We start from the raw sequence: 18,218 nt of genomic DNA, 5'->3' as shown, positions 1-18,218 counted from the left end.
GTTAATGACATTATTGAACTCACACCAGTCCTTTGTGATCAACATCCCTCAGCTCACACACTCATTATTCATGTGGGTACCAACGACGTCATCAACAAACAAGCAGTTATACTCCGTGAAAAGCTTGAGTCACTTGCAATTACAATCCAGAGCCTTGGTAAAACCTGTGTTTTTTCCGGCCCCATTCCTACACTCTCTCATAATTCTGAACGTTTCAGTCGTCTTTTTGATCTCCATGAATGGTTAAAAACCTTCTGTACTGCAACTGGGTGTGGCTTTATTAGCCATTTCGATTACTTCTGGTCCAGACCAGAACTTTTTAAACTGGATGGCCTGCACTGATTGATACAGACCTCAGCATGACCCCACTATAGATATCACCCCCATCCGCATTTATGAGCATCCCTCCCAGGGTCCTGCTGAACACTCCTCAGTTTCAAACAAATCCTGTATCAATCCAGAGAGTCTCTCTACCATCTCAGTTATAATCAATAACAGACCACCTAGCAAAAATAATTTTTCAAACCCTACTGGTTTCTCAAGATTAGGAAACATTGTGCAAATCAGCAAAAGGAAGCCTGATCTTACACCTTCCACATGCCCCTCAGATTATTTTAAGTTTGCACTACTGAATATTAGATCGCTTTCTAGCAAGTGTTTTTATATTAATGATTTTATTTTAGATTTTGGTCTACACTTTTTATTTCTTACTGAATGCTGGCTCTCGTCCACAGCTTCTGCCACGCTTGTAGAGGCCTCTCCCGCAGGCTACAGCTTTTTATTCTCTGCTAGACAAAACAAGAGAGGTGGTGGAATAGCAGCCATTTTCTCTAACCAGTTTACCTGCAGTGAATGCACTTTTGGAGATTTCTCAACTTTTGAATATCTTGCCATGGTTATTAGAACGCAACAGCACATTCTTACTTTAACCATTTATAGACCCCCAAAGCACAATCCAAATTTTTTACTCGAGTTCTCTGAATTACTATCAATGGCTCTTCTTAACACGTTCACTGCCAATGACGAGATATCTCGTCTTACAAAATCCAACGGTTGACTGCCAAAGACGAGATATCTCGTCTTAAAATTATTATTATTTTTTTTGACGGTGGGACATCGATCAAACCCTTTTACGTCTCCTATACCAATATTGGAGGTATTGAATGTGTATAATCTATTTTACCGACCAACTAAGTGGCGACAGTGCTCTCCAGACGAGAAAGCCGAGCAAAAACAGCCGCGGGAGGAAGAAATTCTCAAGGAAATGGCTTGGCGAAAACGCTTTCGATTTCACACACACACACACACACACACACACACACGCGCGCGCACGCACACACACACACACACACACTCGAGTACCTTTGAGCATAAATAAGACCAGAATCGCAAAAGCTTCATCAAAGCTCTCAACCGACACCCCAAGAAACGAACGAGCCCGTTTTACAGTCATCCAGACTCGCCCGAGAGCGGCCGCGCCGCCAGCAGCAGCAGCAGCAGCAGCAGCACAGACGAGCAGCAGCAGCAGCAGCAGAGCGGAGTACGCCTGAAGATTGGAAGAAGGGGATCGCAAAGGAATTTCTCTCCCGTGTCCCCCCCTCGCCTCTCCTCTCCTCTTCCCCGCTCCTGCGATTCCCCTCTCTTTTTTTGGGATCTGTGAGGCAACAGAAACTCGCCTGTGACAAAACACTGCAAAGCCACACCTACGGAGGGAGGAGTTTGAAGGACACACACACACACACACACACACACACACACACACACACACACACACACACACACACACACAAACACAATACAGTATACACACTTGCCCAAGGGCACCCATAATCACAGGCACGTGAGGTGGTTCTAAAAATCCATTTATCTCAAAACTCTCTGAAAATCTCTGAAACCATGCTGTACTCAACGGCTAATATCTACATAACTACTAACTCTACAAACTAACTCTTTTAGACAGAGAAAGCACACATTCTATTAGTACTTTTGTGAACTTTGTGTTCACAAAGTCCAAGCAGAAAATAATCCTCGGCTCTTGTAAAATGAGCCAGAATCCTCAAAAAAACCCTCTGGCAGAAGCTACCTACAGTAAAAAAAATGGCTGGCAGTGAATGTGTTAAATATGACAGTGTAATTTTACTTGGGGATTTTAACTTGCATGTGAATGACTGTTCAGATACCAGAGCAATGGAATTTATGCACCTTACTTCTAGTCTAGATTTGATCCAACATGTGAAAAATGCTACCCATAATTGTGGAAATACACTGGACCTAATTTTCACAAAAGGCATTGATGCTGATGTGTCATCCATTGTACAGGTCCCAGTTTCTGATCACTCCTGTGTCTTTTTCAAAGTTTCCTCCTGTACTCCAAGGAAGTGTTTACAGCCTGACACATATACGTATCGCCGTATTAATAGCAGTGCTAAAACTACTCTGGCTGAGTGTTTACCTGACCTACTTGATTGCTGTAATACATTCTCCGGTTCTCTTAATAATCTCGCCGACTATGTTAACAGTGCCTTGCGCAACTCGCTTGACGCTGTCGCTCCTCTCACAACCAGGAAACAAAGCCGGGTAAAGTCAGCGCCATGGTTTACAGATGACACCCATGCACTCAAACAGAGCTGCAGGAAACTTGAGCGCAGGTGGCGCATGACAAAAACACTAACCTCTCGCCTTGCCTGGACTGAAAGTTTTAAGAAGTATAAAATTGCACTCTCAGCTGCTAGGACATCATATTTCTCCCAACTGATCAACGTAAATAAAAACAATCCGTGTTTTTTATTTGACACTGTTGCTAAACTTACACAGAATGCCCCGCCTGCTAACAGCTCTTGTTTCAATGCTGATGATTTCCTGAATTTCTTTACAAATAAGATTGATTTAATTAGAAATAAAATCGCTGGCTCATTGTGCAACATTTTGAATGTTTCAGGCGCTGTGATTGGCACCACCTGCACTCTATCAGAGTTTAAAATGGTTTCCCCTGAGGCGTTTACCAGTCTGGTAACTGCCTCGAAACCTACAACCTGTATGCTAGACCCTATACCTTCCAACCTTTTCAAGGACCTTCTTCCTGCTCTAAAAAGTCCAATTCTTAACATTGTGAAAAAATCACTTTCTGTGGGCTCTGTCCCACTTGCTTTTAAAACTGCCATTATTAAACCCTTGCTTAAAAAACCCAACAGTGACCCGCAAATTCTGGACAACTATAGACCTATTTCCAACCTTCCTTTCATGTCAAAACTACTTGAAAAAGTTGTCGCTGATCAACTCATAGCATACCTATCCAATAATAACCTTTTTGAGAAGTTTCAATCTGGCTTTCGGTCTCGTCATTCCACAGAAACTGCCTTGGCCAGAGTAGTCAGTGATCTACTAATCACTGCTGATTATGACATGTCATCCTTGCTGCTGCTCCTTGACTTAAGTGCGGCATTTGACACTGTGGACCACAGCATACTTTTAAACCGACTGGAGAAGCACATTGGTATCAGGGGGACGGTGCTTTCATGGTTTCACTCTTATCTGTCAAATAGAACCCAACGTGTTAGTTACAACAATGCCTTGTCTGTTCTTTCCCAAGTAATGTCTGGTGTACCCCAGGGATCTGTCCTTGGTCCTATTCTCTTTTTTATCTATTTGCTTCCCCTTGGTGAGATTATTTGCAAATATGGTGTCAACTTTCACTGCTATGCTGACGATACCCAGCTATATGTACCCATAAAGCCAAATGATCTCTCTCAACTCAGAAATTTAGAAGCATGTCTGTCAGAGATAAAGAACTGGATGGGTTCAAATTTCTTGTTATTAAATGCTTCTAAAACAGAGTTATTAGTTATTAGATCTACTAAACATGAGAAATTGTTTCAGAATCTGTGTGTAAATATTGATGGCTGTATTGTCCCTGAAAATCCTACTGTTAAAAATCTCTGAGTTATTTTTGATTCTAAGTTATCGTTCCAGTCTCATATAGCAGCTATTACCAAGACATCATTTTTTCACCTTCGTAATGTTGCAAAAATCCGCTCTATTTTATCTCTGCGCGACGCTGAAACTGTAATTCATGCATTAGTTTCCTCTAGACTTGATTATTGTAATGTCCTTCTCTCTGGCCTCCCTAGTTGTGCTACAAGAAGCCTTCAGCTGGTACAAAATGCTGCAGCTAGAATTTTGACTAAGACTAGAAAATTGAATCATATCACTCCCATTCTCGCCTCGCTTCACTGGTTACCAGTATATGCTAGAGCTGATTTTAAGGTTATTCTTTTAACATATAGGTCCCTATCGTTGCATCGGCGCTGTTTCTAGGCCGAGCGCCTGGCGCAGCTCAAATCAGTGGGCGTGGACCAGCGCACTTGATATCGTCGTGCTGGCGCTAGACGCAGCCTCAACCATTACAACCACGCCTTTTAAGCGTAAAATTATGCACCGTCATGCTCATTGGATAACTGCAATAAACGAATCGCACGCTTGCCTTTTTAGCTCCAATTCCAGTGATCCCGCAAAACCAGACGAAAGCCAAACGCTCTGCATCCCCCCCCTCCCTTCATCCAGTCTGTCTGTCTGCATTATAGGCTATTATTCCATTTTATTATGCTTCTCAAACCAATCTAACTGCAGTTTCAATACTGCAAGCATGTAAATACGCTACACTATAGCAAGTGAAAATAATGTTCTAAACGCATCAGCTAGAAAAATATAGCCTATTAGATTGGTGAAAGTTTGTCCAGAAAGATATCATTTTCTCTCGCCTGCTGCAGGAAGGATGATGCACATAAATATAGCCTACATTATGTAAAGTCATTGCATAAATGTGTTTTTATTGTAAAACTAAATGTGGAGTAGGGCCAAGTTATTGGAGCGGACATCACAGTATAGCAGATGACAGTAGAAGCTTCCGAAGCGCGTTCCGCTGTCACTTATCTAAATCACGTTAAATCGACAAGGGATATTTATAGCCCCAGTAGGACATATATGTTTCAAATAGGGTGGTGTTTTCATTTCGATGTTTTATTTGGTCCAATATTGAAATGTTCTACAATTGGAGGTTGTCTTACCATTACACATTATTTAGATCCTCCCTTAATATAGGTTTTCGGCTCATTTGGTTGCTATTTAGTAGCGAAATGGAGAAACACAATGCATCTTGGGACATTCACATTGCAGTGAAGTTACAGCTTATTTTTTCTATGGGACTCTGAGCGAGGGAGTCAGAGACAGTCGGTATTGTGCCTGTCAGACTGAGGAGAGAGGGAGAGAGGTGACACAGAGAAGGGTGAAAGAGGAGAGAGCCAGAGGGGAGGGAGAGAGCCAGAGGGGAGCGCTCCGCGCAACTGCCCCACTAAATAGGCCTGCTTTTCAAAGGCGCAAGGCGCTAAATTAACGCCAGGTCGGAAGATAGCAATACGCCGGTATTTAGCGCCGACACGCCCACTTTGGCCCATTCTGGGACTGCGCCACGCCCATTCGGCCTAAAGCGCATTTGGCAGCCTAAAGCCATATTGATATCGTCCCAAAACAGGCGCAAGGCACGTTTTTTTGCGTTTAAGGCCCGTTTTAGCGCCGAAGGCTTGTGGGAGAATAGGGCCCATAAGGCCTTGCATGGCTTTGCACCACCGTATCTATTAGAACTCCTTACACCTTATGTACCGGCACGCCCCCTTCGCTCTCTCCATGCTGGTCTTCTTGCCATTCCCGGGGTTAAGAAAAGGGTTGGTTCGAGAGCTTTTGCTTACCGCGCCCCCTATCTGTGGAACAAACTTCCACTATATGTTAGGGAATCTAGTTCAGTTGACATTTTTAAATCAAGACTGAAAACACACCTTTTTTCTCTGCACTACGGCCTTCCCTAGAACTATGGTTGGTTTGTCACATTTTAAAACACCCCTTTTGTTTGGGATGTTTTTTTTTAATGTGGCTGTTTTACTGTTTTACTAGTTTTTATTCATTTATTTACTTTATTTGTATTCAAACACCCCTTTTAACTTGATTTTTTTCATGTGGCCCTCACTTGTGTTTGTTTTGTTTGTAAACATCCTTTTAACATTAATTTCTTAGAGCATTATTTGTTTGTTGTACTTTGTCCTATGCTCTTTGTTAAGTGTAAAGTGTACTGGGACCATGCTTCATGGTGATTTTGCACTTTAAATAAAAATTGATTGATTGATTGATTGAATTTAGCCTGTAACTACAGGGTAGTGTAACTACGGGGAAGTGAATTTAGACTGTAACTACAGGGTAACAAGATCTGTACTTATAGGATAATTACGGGGTACCACACCTGTACTTACAGGGTAACTACGGGGTCGCGGGCTGTATTCTGAAGCTGTGTCAATTCACCCACACTTACATAGTAACTACAGTGTAACTACAGGGGTGCGGGCTGTATTCTGAAGCTGTGTCAATACCCCCGCACTTACATAGTAACCAGAGTGTAACTACAGGTGCGCAGGCTGTATTCTAAAGCAGGGGACCAATTCTGTACTACAGGAAAAGTACAGGGTACAACCCCTATACTTATAGTGTAACTACGGGGTACAAGAAGTGAATTTAGCCTGTAACTACAGCGTAACAAGATCTGTACTTATTGGCTAATTACTGGGTACCACACTGTACTTATAGTGTAACTACGGGGTACAAGGAGTGAATTTAGACTGTAACTACAGGGTAATAAAATCTGTAATTAGGCTAATTACGGGGTACCACAGAGTACAGGCTAAATTCACTTATTTTATTCTATTTTATTATCCCCCCCCCCCCCATTATCCCCCATTAGTGCTAATTTTAATTTATTTATCCTGGTTGCTGCACTGACAATGACATTTAACGCATGTGCATTCAAAGTTTCGACTGGCCCTCTAACATACCTGGGAGTCAAGGTAACGCAATCCTACAAAGAGCTGTTCAAACATAATTTCTAACCAGCCATAGACAAAGCTAAGAAGGATCTCAGCCGCTGGTCAACTCTCCCATTATCTCTGGCTGGCCGCATTAATTCAATTAAGATGGTTATTTTACCCAAATTTTTATATCTGTTCCAGACAATTCCAATTTTCTTACCAAAATCATACTTTAAAGACTTAGATAAAAACATAAGTACATTCATTTGGAATAAGACCATACCACGCGTTCGCAAAGCTGTGTTGGAGAGGTGCAAAGCAAACGGGGGTCTGGCGCTGCCAAATTTTTTATTTTATTATTGGGCAGCTAACATCCAAAAAATAAATATCTGGTATAAGTCCTTTGTAAGTGGAGATGGCCCAATTTGGTCTCGTATGGAAAAGCAGGCGTGTTCACCAATCTCCCCGGCTTCTATGTTGTGTGCTCCGCTGCCAATGACTGTAGGTGTCCATACGGATAATCCTATTGTGAGAGGTACCCTACGCATATGGACCCAATTTCGTAAACATTTTGGGCATACGCAAGCCCTGGAGTCCATGCCTCTTACCTTGAACCCCCTTTTTAAACCTTCTTTGACAGATACAGCATTTCAGTTCTGGTATGGAAAGGGAATACGTTGTGTGGAGGACCTTTTCATTGATGGGACGTTTGGTTCCTTTGATCATTTTGTTAAAAAGTACAACTTACCACAGTCTCACTTTTACAGGTACCTACAAATTCGCGATTTCACCCGCACACATTTCTCAACATTCCCATCTAAACCTCTGGCTTGCCCATTTGATGAGTATCTGAAACTTAATCCCTATTTACGAGGCTGCGTATCAAATTTATATTGTATGATTCAAGAAATGGAAGACTATTCGCTGCACCACCTGAAAGTACAGTGGGAGGAAGACTTGGACACGGAGCTCTCTGACGAAATCTGGAAAAATGCTATCAGTAAAATACATAAATCTTCTGTCTGTATCAGACATGGGGTGTTACAGTTTAAGATACTACACCGCTTACACCTTTGTAAAGCCAAACTGGCCCGGATATATCCTGGCTCAGACCCAAATTGCATCAGATGCCATCAGTTTCCGGGTACTCTGGGCCACACGTTTTGGACTTGCCCAAAATTGTACACATTCTGGTCAGACATTTTTAATACATTCTCATATATATGTCAAAAACAGATTGACCCAGACCCAATTACTGCAATATTTGGGGTTGCCCCTAGCAACAGTGGGATATCCAGACATCAATCAGATCTAATGGCCTTTTCAACATTACTAGCTCGCCGGCTTATTCTTTTTAGCTGGAAATCGCCCACACCTCCATCACACTCACGCTGGATTCGTGAGGTAATGTCATTTCTTAAGCTAGAAAAAGTCAGATGTACAGTCCAGGGTTCTCTGGAAAAGTTTGAAATGACTTCTTAGCACCCCTTCTTAGATTATTATGATAAGGAATTTGACGCAAGAACTTTAGATTAGTAGCCCCCAACAGCTCTACCCTACCCTCTTCCCACCTCCCTCTTGTTCTTTCCTTGTCTCTATTATTATTATTATTATTATTATTATTATCATTATTATTATTTTTTATTATTATTATTTTTTTTTACACTTGGTTGTCATTGCATCACAAATACTCAGGAGATTGTATACACGTATGACATCATGCAACCTTGCACTTATTTTGTATTGTCTGTCTTCTATGGGGTTTGCTTTTTCTTGTTTGTATTGTTTAAAAACGAATAAAAACAATTTGAAATAAAATAGCACGTGGGAGGATCACGCTATTTCAACCAGTTCCCCTCCCTCCGAACAGGTGCCCTTAACGACCAGAGGAGGAACCACATTAGCAACCAGGATATTGCATGTTTTGGTGAAGGGGGTTCCTATATGAAGGAAACCACCGGGAGGCAAACTCCACACAGAAAGGCCCTTTTGACGACGGCACCCGGGCGGTGGGCACTCGAGGACATGCGGATGGGCACGCATTCCTTCAGCATTCACAGCGTCCCAGCTGAGAATCGAACCCAGGACCTTCTAGCTGTGAGGCGACAGCGCTTACCACTGCACCACTGTACCCCCTGGTTGGCTTTCAACCATTGTTTTAATGTATTTCTAAAAGTGGCCAGGGTGGGGCTTTCCCTCAAGGAAACTGGGAGACTGTTCCAGTCTCACAGGGGTTCGCCGTGTGGTCGGTTTTGGATGGCGAGCCAGACCTGGGCTACCCGTCCATGCCACCACTGGAGGAGGCATGGACCGTGTATTCACACCTCTAGGTCGTTTGCTTTGTTCCGATTCAGGGGCTTAATTGATACAATTGTTGCATTTGTGCCTTGGTTCATTTGTGTTCACACAGCCACAAATCAAACGGTCCAAATAGTATTGCCAAACTTCCTGGATTGGCCAGCAGACACTCTGATAGGCTAATAGCCTCCCAGGATGGAAAAAATAATTCCCAGAGATTTTCTATAATGATTATAAGAATGGGTTTTGTTAGACCTACATTAGGCTATGTCGGGCGTGCGCCATGCGAGGAGAGAGACAAAGAAAGAGGGAGGGATCGGGAGATTGCCTATTTAGGGTAGCCTATCTATCGGGAATTTGGAGATAGAAGATCAAAGACCCTCGCAACGTCTGCTATTACTATCATGGAGACTTCAGACGATTACGCATATGAACACCTGTCCTGTCAGGAATAAAATATTAATAAATAATTTAATAATAGCCTACATACATTTCGAGGGAGACATGCAATCATTGATTGTCTGATTGAACCAGACAATCTTATCACAAAGAAGGCTGGCTCTGATTACCACGACTTGTTTTTATTTATATATGGAGACCAGATAAGTTGATCGAGTTTAAACTGATGATGTGATGATGTAAAAATCCCCCAGTTTATCCATGCAAACTGTTGATATCTGGGAGAGGTATGCTCTCAATTGTATAGCATGTACTTTAGGATGTTACCTGAATGCAACACAGGTGATGACACCCAATGACATGCACGGAAAACTGATGTGTGTGTGTCTCTGACCCTGTGTCATTATCAATAAACAGCTCCGTGTGTGTGAAAGAACCACAGAGAGAGAGAAAGAGAAACTGGTCCACATTTACATTTATTTCCTCGGTCTTGCTGCTACTCTGGGAGTGCACGCGAGAACTGCTGCATTAACCCACTCTGCTAACACAAACGCTAGTTTCACAATCGCCAAAACAGGATCTTGTTTTTAAACGATAAAAATGCTCGTTCTTCAGGCCATTACGCACAGCGCAGTTGACTACGGCAGCTGGTTTATCCAAAAATGTGCAGTGTTTACTGCAGTTGTGTCGGATCGAGGTCGGATCACGTTCTCACCACAAACGAACCACAACAGAGTTTGTTTAAAGCGGACCGAGACCACCCTTTCTTGGCGATCTCGGTCCGCTTGTTTTGTCCCGCATCCGAGTGCGATTGCTGTGTTCACACTCCCCCAAACGAACCGCACCAAGGGGGAAAATGCTCTCTGTTTCGGAACAACTGCTCCAAACGAGATAGGTGTGAATACACCCTCAGCTAGAGACTGCTAATTATTAGCCTCCTGTGTGAAATGGTGGCAGTTTGGTTCAAAGTGAGCTACTGTGTTTCTAGGCTGTGTGATTCATTGATTACGGGTAACGGGGCGGGCACGGTTCTTATATTGACGGGTCTGGGGGGGCACGGGTTTGCAAAATTGGACCCGTGCAGGACTCTGCAGGCCGCACTTAGCTAGGGGGCGCGCTCACCGCAGTAGGGGTGTTAATGATTAACCGATAGTCGGTTAACTGCCGTTAAGAACGTGACCGATTAAAATTAATTAACTTTGACCGACAACATTGTTAATTCAGTCTTCATAGCTCACAGTGTGTTAATTATACCAGTCCACCAGAGGGCGTACCTCACTCAGCTAGCGCAACAGGAGTGGTCACGTGAGAAGGTCGTCACGCATGCATGAGGAAGTAGGAAGTGAATTGAGCAAACAACATGAAAACAAAACAGATGCTAAAATTAGCCGCAAGCTCGCGCTAGCAACAGCATAGAAGGTTTACACTCTAAAAGTAAATGTGTAAATACTGCGACGCCGTTCTCAAAATTCAACTCCAGGGGCAATTTATGATTCCCCGACGAGCATCGCTGAACGTCACGTTACGTTCCATTATCGCTGGATGCTGATTGTGGACGCTGTCAGTCATAAAAGTTATAGCTAAATATGAATACTAGGCGATTGGAGCAGGCATCGTGCGTGCAGAGACAATAACACAGAAGCCTTGCTTCATGGTGGAAAAGAAGCGTGGTGGACGGAGAGGGATTTCATCAAGTTCATTGAACCAGGCGATCAGGTCCCCCTTTGTTGAAATGACTATTAAGGACAGGCGGCTGTTCAAAGGAGGTGAGCCTTATTGTTTTTAGACTAATTATTGTTTTATTATTATTTTCGTTTGTGATTCATGCCATGAATGTCACATGAATAATATGCAGCTATTGTGTGACTGTGAGGTTAAATAGAACTTGAACTGAGAGAAAGACGAGACGTGATTTTTTTTTCGGGTTAACAATTAACCGATTAACTGATTGTTAAGGTGCGCAACTAACGGTTAAGGAAAATGCAAGAAATTCCCATCCCTACACCGCAGTCTGTACTTTTTGCCCGACGCGAGTCTGGAGCTCTCAGGTAGCGTATGCCCCGCTATGGCCCGTGTCTGTTACAGCCCGGGTCGCGCAGCGTGCAAGCTTCGCTCTGCCCACTCCGCTCCCACCATGTTCTCCACCCCCCGCCCCAACACCGGGTCACGCCCCGGCGATCTCCTTGGAACTAGCCAATGGCCCTAGCACAAATGCCACGCCCATCGTCCTACGCGAGACCGTCGTTATCCAGCAGGATCTCTACTTGGAAGCGGCTATGCGCCCTTACCCTGTGGTTGCTTCGCACCATTCGGAGAGGCTATGCGCTGCAGTTCACGGGGCCCCCACCCGCCTTCGATGGGATCCCTGTGCCCAACAGGGACGAGGGCTCCACGTCCACGGCCATGCTTCAGGAGGAGGTCTCTACCCTCCTGGCCAAGGGAGCGATACGCCTGGTACCGGAGCCGGGGAAATGTGGAAATGGGTATTACAACAGATATTTCGCCATGCCCAAGAAGGACGGCTCCATGCGGCCCATATTGGACCTCCGGATTCTGAACAAGACGCTGAGGAAGCTTAATTTCCACATGCTTACTAGGGGTGGGGGGAAAAAATCGATACACCATAGTATCGCAATATTTTGCGTGACGACATTGTATCGATATTTGGACGCCAAGTATCGATATTTTATTATATAATGTGCAAATAAACTGTTTGCTATTACAGTACTAGAATAATAGAATCAATTGCTTTTTCAGCCCACTAGATGGTACTGAGTGTTTGAGGTCAGCAGTGTCATGTGCATGGTCACGTTCAGCGCCATCGCGAGATGAGAGCGTGCAACGGGAAGTTGGTCAAAACAAGATGGAGTCGTCGGAGAAACAAATTAAAAAGGCACCGTCCGCGTTTAGATCTCAAATATGGAATCATTTTGGATTTTTCCTCAAGGATGGAAAGACGAGCGAAATTGATATGTCACATGCCGTTTGCAAAGAGTGTCGTATGAAGATAAAGTACTCTGGGAATACGACGAACATGAGGGCTCACCTGACACGCCACCAGCAGGAATTAGCCGGTGACAGGAAACCACCAGTGCCACCGAAAGACCAGCCAAGACTGGATTCACTTCACTTGACAAAGCTACCTGCTAATTCAAAACGAGCCAAGAAAATAACACAGGCCATCACCTACTTCATATGCAAAGACCAGCGGCCCTATAGCGTTGTGGAAAACAAGGGCTTTTCTTACATGCTCAAGACCCTGGATCCCCGGTATGTGACTCCGTCGCGTTGTTTTTTCACAGACACAGCCGTACCCAATCTCTACAGAGAAGTGAAGATGAAAGTGCAGGAATCTCTGAGTACAGCAGAACGGGTTGCCTTAACTTGTGATGCGTGGACGTCGCGTGCAGTGGATTCATATGCGACTATAACAGCTCACTATCTCGACGAGGACTGCCAACTGCTGTCTTTCGTTCTCCAAACCAGAGCATTACACCAAAGTCACAATGGCCCAAACATTGCAGAGCTCCTGCAACATGCAGCACAAATGTGGGAGATTGCCAACAAAAACCCGGTGGTTGTCACCGGCAACACTTCCAACATGAGCGTTGCGATCGCGTTAGCGGGATACTTGCATGTGAAGTGTTTCGCTCACGCGCTCAACCTGGCGTCACAATGTGCGCTAGCTCTGCCAAAAGTAGCCAGGCTCATGGGAAGGGTTAGGCGCATAGCTGGCTTTTTCAACAGAAGCACGCTGGCAAACCACACTCTGCAACAAAAACAGAAAATGCTACAGCTCCCCAGCCACAAGCTGAAGACTGATGTCAGCACAAGGTGGAATAGTGCTTACGAAATGCTCCTGCGGTTCCTTGAACAACAGCCTGCTATTTGTGCAGCCCTGTTGTCTCCCCTAGTGAGAAAGAGCAACACAGATATCTTCACCCTGAATGAGACGGATGTTGGGAATGCAGAATAAATTGTCCGGGCCTTGAAGTCGATGCAAGTGGTGACCAAAGTGATGTCTGTCACTCGTAGCACCCCTGCTCGCACAGCTGTTGGATGAGACACAGGACAAGGTTGGCGACACAGCGATGGTCAGAGACATCAAAAAGAGCATCAGTGAAGATCTGCAGAAGAGATATGCCACTGCAGCAGAGAAGAGGCCCCTCTACACAGCATCAGAGAAGATCTGCAGAAGAGATATGCCACTGCAGCAGAGAAGAGGCCCCTCTACACAGCATCAGAGAAGATCTGCAGAAGAGATATGCCACTGCAGCAGAGAAGAGGCCCCTCTACACAGCATCCAGCCTTGACCCCCGGTTCAAAGCCCTGCCGTTCCTGTCAGCATGGGAGAGACAGGAAACATATGCCAGAGTTGTTGCTGAGGCTGTCACCCTTCAGGTAAACTAATAATAATAGTAGAATGTATTCTAACACACTTAAATGGCATGGCTCTACTAATATTGTAGACCTGTTGGCAAAGATTTATTTAAAATGTAAAGACAAATTCACTATATTATTAGTTAGCTACCACCGCCTTGCTTTACCAAAGATAAACAACTTATTTAATTCTCTCCCTCTCTGTCCCTCGCCCTCTCCATCTGTGTGGGTGTTATACAGGAAGAAATGAGGGAGGAGACACACTCCGAGCCAGAAGACGACGTCCAGGAACATCAGGAGGAGGAAGAGGAAGCTGGTGACACTGAGGAGGAGGAGGATCATGGACCCCCACCCGCCAAGAAGACATCATGTGGGAAAGCACTAGCAGACTTGCTTGGCCAGTCTTACAGTATAGTGATGCTGGAGGAGATGGAGCACCAGCCCCACCAAAATCGTTGGCTGCCATCGCTGAGGAGGAGGTGTGAAGATACCAGGATGGCGCACCACTGGCACTCGCAGAAGACCCACTATGCTGGTGGAGATCACATGAGCATGGCTTTCCTTTCCTGGCCAAGCTAGCAAAAAGAGACCTTTGTATCCCAGGTACTAGTGTCTCAGCTGAAAGAGTCTTCTCAACAGCTGGAGACATCGTCACAGCACAAAGGAGCACTCTGACCTCAGAGCACGTTGATCAGCTCACCTTTCTGAGCAAGAAAGCTGACATTCCGTCACTGTCCAAATGTTTTTGAACATTTTCTTTTACTTCCAAGGCCAGCAGCAAATAGTAGCAAATGTTATTTATCTTAACTCATTGAGTGCCATGGACGTCTTTCGACGTCCAATTAAATAGTGACGTAGAGTGCCACGGACGTCTTTCGACGTCCAATGCGTTTTTTGACGGTGGGACGTCGATCAAAGCCTTCCGCAGCTCCTGTACAACTATTGTAGCTATTGGAGGTCTATAACCTATTTTACAGAACCCTTAGGTGGCGACAGTGCTCTCCAGGTTAACAGAAAGGCAGAGAAAAACAGAGAATAAGTCGTTGGGGAAACGGAAATCGCATCGCATCCGTATGCATCGATATGCATGAAGCGTTTTAACGTTAGATGTGCCTGCAGCAGGCAGCAGCCAATCTGCTCCCACAATTGAGCTCCTCCATGTCCCCTGCGACAGCCCATTCGCATGATCAGCCGTTATTTTTCTCAACTGAGCATACAGTAGTAGCCGGTGACAAACACACGCGGAAAAAGCTGGATGTCGCGCACCCTTCACAGTGCAGAGCAAACTCAGCAGAGAGCCACCTCCCATACAGGAGGAGTGTGCAGTTGAGGCGGGGCGGGGCGGGGCGGGGGGGGGCACGCAGAGCAGCACACAACACTGACCCAGACAGACCCAGGCAGCAGGACAGGGTTGGCAAACGCAAGCCAGAATATCCAATGCCCACCAGCAGCAAATCAAGATCAGCAAGAAGCTGCAACCAGCAGCGCACACAGGGGCCAGCGCTGCTGGTTGCAGCTAAAAATATTATTCTGCCAAACAAAATTCCCTGGCCTTCACTGTTTTATTGAAGGAAATTATTTTTGAGGTGTGACTACATCAGAAAATTAGCTTCAGAGTCAGTGATGTGTTTGAAATGTTTAATTTCACAAAAGGGCCATTATCTTAGGTTCTAGAAAAAAACTGCTCTTTTTTGTTAAATCAAGCTATCTTCTCCGGCTGATAACTAAAGAACGGAAAATGATATCAATAAACCTGTTTTTGCTGATGATAGAAAAGAGTCTCATCGTTCTTTTTGCGTGTTCATTGTTTACATAGTAATATCACACAATATTCTGTGGGCCTCGAGAAATCACTGAAAAAAGCTCTGAAACTCTGGCACTGGGAGCGTCCGTTCTCCAAAAGTGGCTGGCACTCAATGAGTTAAGAGTACAATTTATTTTATTTTCACTACAATTGTATTCGTGTACAAGTGAAGTTGCATTGTTCAAAATACCTAATAATAGCCTACAGTAGTCCACACACGTTTGCATTCAGTTAAGTTGTTCAGTTTGTCAGGAGGTGCATGCAACTGACACTTTCAACTATGTCTACATTTGCACATTAGCACATTTGATTTATTTCCAAAGTACACTTTTATTTTATTTTCACTAATTCCCCAGTTGCTGAAGGGACTAACATTTTTTTGTAGAAGTGATGTTGCATTGTTTAAAATACATAATAGTAGCCTGCCTAGTAGGGGTGTCAAAAATTATCGATTATAAGATGCATCGCGATGCGGACGTGCACGATTCTGCATCGATTCACAAATGTCAAAAATCGATTATTAAAAAAAAAAGAAAAAAAATTAATAATCAAATAAAATATAATGGAAGTACATGCAGTTGTTTATTTTAATTATGGATCATAATACAATGCAATTCCAAATGCACTTTTATTTTAAAAGTAGCCACACAGTGAGACAAAAGAAAGTGAGAAAAAATAAATCATGTATTGCGGAAAAAAGTGATGCATCGATTTAAGATGCATCGTAATCGAATCGATAATCGTAATCGAATCGAATCGTAGCCCTTTGAATCGTAATCGAATCGAATCGTGAAGCCAGTGAAGATTCACAGTCCTACTGGCTAGCCTACTTCACTAGTAGTCAGTAGTCACACATGGTTGCATTCAGTTAAGTCTTACATTGGACTGAAGTTTGTCAGGTGCATGCAACTGACAGGATTGTATGACAGGGTTTGTCAGTCTGTCTTGAGTCTAGTGTCTAGTAGTATCTGTCAAGTTGACAATTTTGCTGCTATAAACTTTAGTTCCAAGGCCAGCAGTAAACAAACGGTAGCATATTTTCATTTTGTTGTTTTAACAGTAACAGTTTTGTCATAACAGTAATTTACAAATTCCCTAGTTACTGAATGGGCTGCACAAGATGTTTTGTACAAGTGAAGTGAAGTTGCATTGTTCAAAAACTACCTAAGTACAGTAGTCCACACACACATCCAGTTAACACATTCAGTGCCAAGGACGTCTGTGCACGTCCTAAAAAAAAGTAACGTTCAGTGCCAAGGACGTCTGTGGACGTCCTAAAATCATAATTCATATTATTCCATAATTCTGCTGTTTAAGGTCGTACCCAGCCAGTGAGCATGAATCCCTTCAAGGGATCACACGGCGCCACCTTAAACATCGTCACAGGAGCTGCTCCACCCACCTCAGATCCTTTACTTTGTACAGGAGACAGCGGAGAAAGCCGTGGAAACCGATGCATGCTTTCTGCCAGAGCCTATATATTGCTCCGTCTACAGCGAGAGTGGGCTCGGCTGCATCCGCGCTCAACAACTGAGCTCTTATGCTTCTATCTATCTCCACACGATTTCCTAGAAAGGCAGCATCCGAAGCCGAACGGGCCAAGCCTTTTCGTTCAGTCGCGTTTGCCAGCAAGCTGGGATCTGTCCGGGGCAAAAACGAGTCGAGAAAGCAAACTCTGTGCGTGTGGGAGGAGCCCGCAGCTCAGAGGTGGAGAGGGGGGGGGGGGGGGGGGGGGGGGGGGGGGGGAGAGGGGTGTGTGACACACACAGGCTGCACAGAAACCACACCACACGCCACCACATCAGAAAACACCAGCCAGAGTCAGTGAATGTGCTCTAAATTAGAGTGCAAAAGGTATTCATAAAAGGGGCTATATCTTGGAAAGAAAAAAAAACGACAGAAAACCCATGAAAGTGCACTTTTTTGAGAGGCTGTAATTTCATAATGGAACTGTCTAGAAACAAAATTTCTTCTTTGGAAGAAGCAGGAGTGTTCAATCTTTCATTAAAGTCCAGCCCCGTTAATATAGCCATAATAGAAAAAATTCTATAGCTGTTTTCAACTGAATGGAAGTGAATCTGGCACAGGCTCCAGACAATTTTACTGAAGCGCTGTGGCACTGAATGTGTTAAGGTGGACTGTAAGTAGACTGTAACAAACAGTTCAGTTTGTCAGGTGCATGCAACTATGACATGACTTTATGAAAGTTGTTGGTCTGTCTACTTGACAATGTTGCTGCAATAAAATGGTTGAAGTCAGATGAACAGACTGGAAAATTGATCTCATATAAACCAGATGTTGACAAAGTTTTCCTTTGGGGACATCATTTGCAGTTGAAAAAGTAAGAAATCGCAATATATCGAAATATCGCAATATTCAATATATCGCAATACTAGCATATCGCAATATCGCAATACTATCGTATCGTGACTCAAGTATCGTTTTAGTATTGTATCGTGGGCATCTGGTGATTTCCACCCCTAATGCTTACC

The sequence above is a fragment of the Poromitra crassiceps genome (genome assembly GCF_964638095.1).
Source record: "Poromitra crassiceps genome assembly, chromosome: 5".
Taxonomy (NCBI): Eukaryota; Metazoa; Chordata; class Actinopteri; order Beryciformes; family Melamphaidae; genus Poromitra; species Poromitra crassiceps.
This window is presented reverse-complemented; position numbering follows the sequence as displayed.